Here is a 1170-nt window from a genome sequence, read left to right as displayed (position 1 = left end):
CAAATTTTGACTTTTTTGAGTGCACGTGCAAATCTGCTGAAAAAGCCTGTGGAAGTTTCACGGCGTTCGTACGATATTTGGCGACGCAAAAATGAGCGATTTCCCAGCTCGATGGAATTCGGAGCGAGAGAAACGATGCCCCGTAACGCACATGAGAGCAATCCCGGCCAATTTCTCCCGTTTGATGGGGTCTATGTGTACAAATTTTGACTTTTTTGAGTGCAGGTGCAAATCTGCTGAAAAAGCCTGTGGAAGTTTCACGGCGTTCGTACGATATTTGGCGACGCAAAAATGAGCGATTTCCCAGCTCGAGAGAATTCGGCGCGAGAGAAACGATGCCCCGTAACGCACATGAGAGCAATCCGGGCCAATTTCTCCCGTTTGATGGGGTCTATGTGTAAAAATTTTGACTTTTTTGAGTGCAGGTGCAAATCTGCTGGAAAAGCCTGTGGAAGTTTCACGGCGTTCGTACGATATTTGGCGACGCAAAAATGAGCGATTTCCAAGCTCGATGGAATTCGGAGCGAGAGAAACGATGCCCCGTAACGCACATGAGAGCAATCCGGGCCAATTTCTCCCGTTTGATGGGGTCTATGTGTAAAAATTTTGACTTTTTTGAGTGCAGGTGCAAATCTGCTGGAAAAGCCTGTGGAAGTTTCACGGCGTTCGTACGATATTTGGCGACGCAAAAATGAGCGATTTCCCAGCTCGATGGAATTCGGCGCGAGAGAAACGATGCCCCGTAACGCACATGAGAGCAATCCCGGCCAATTTCTCCCGTTTGATGGGGTCTATGTGTAAAAATTTTGACTTTTTTGAGTGCACGTGCAAATCTGCTGAAAAAGCCTGTGGAAGTTTCACGGCGTTCGTACGATATTTGGCGACGCAAAAATGAGCGATTTCCCAGCTCGATGGAATTCGGAGCGAGAGAAACGATGCCCCGTAACGCACATGAGAGCAATCCCGGCCAATTTCTCCCGTTTGATGGGGTCTATGTGTACAAATTTTGACTTTTTTGAGTGCACGTGCAAATCTGCTGAAAAAGCCTGTGGAAGTTTCACGGCGTTCGTACGATATTTGGCGACGCAAAAATGAGCGATTTCCCAGCTCGAGAGAATTCGGCGCGAGAGAAACGATGCCCCGTAACGCACATGAGAGCAATCCGGGCCA

This window comes from Lampetra planeri, unplaced genomic scaffold, assembly GCF_965212315.1.
Source record: "Lampetra planeri unplaced genomic scaffold, kcLamPlan1.2.h2 scaffold_279, whole genome shotgun sequence".
Taxonomy (NCBI): domain Eukaryota; kingdom Metazoa; phylum Chordata; class Hyperoartia; order Petromyzontiformes; family Petromyzontidae; genus Lampetra; species Lampetra planeri.
Note: the sequence above shows the minus strand (reverse complement) of the source record.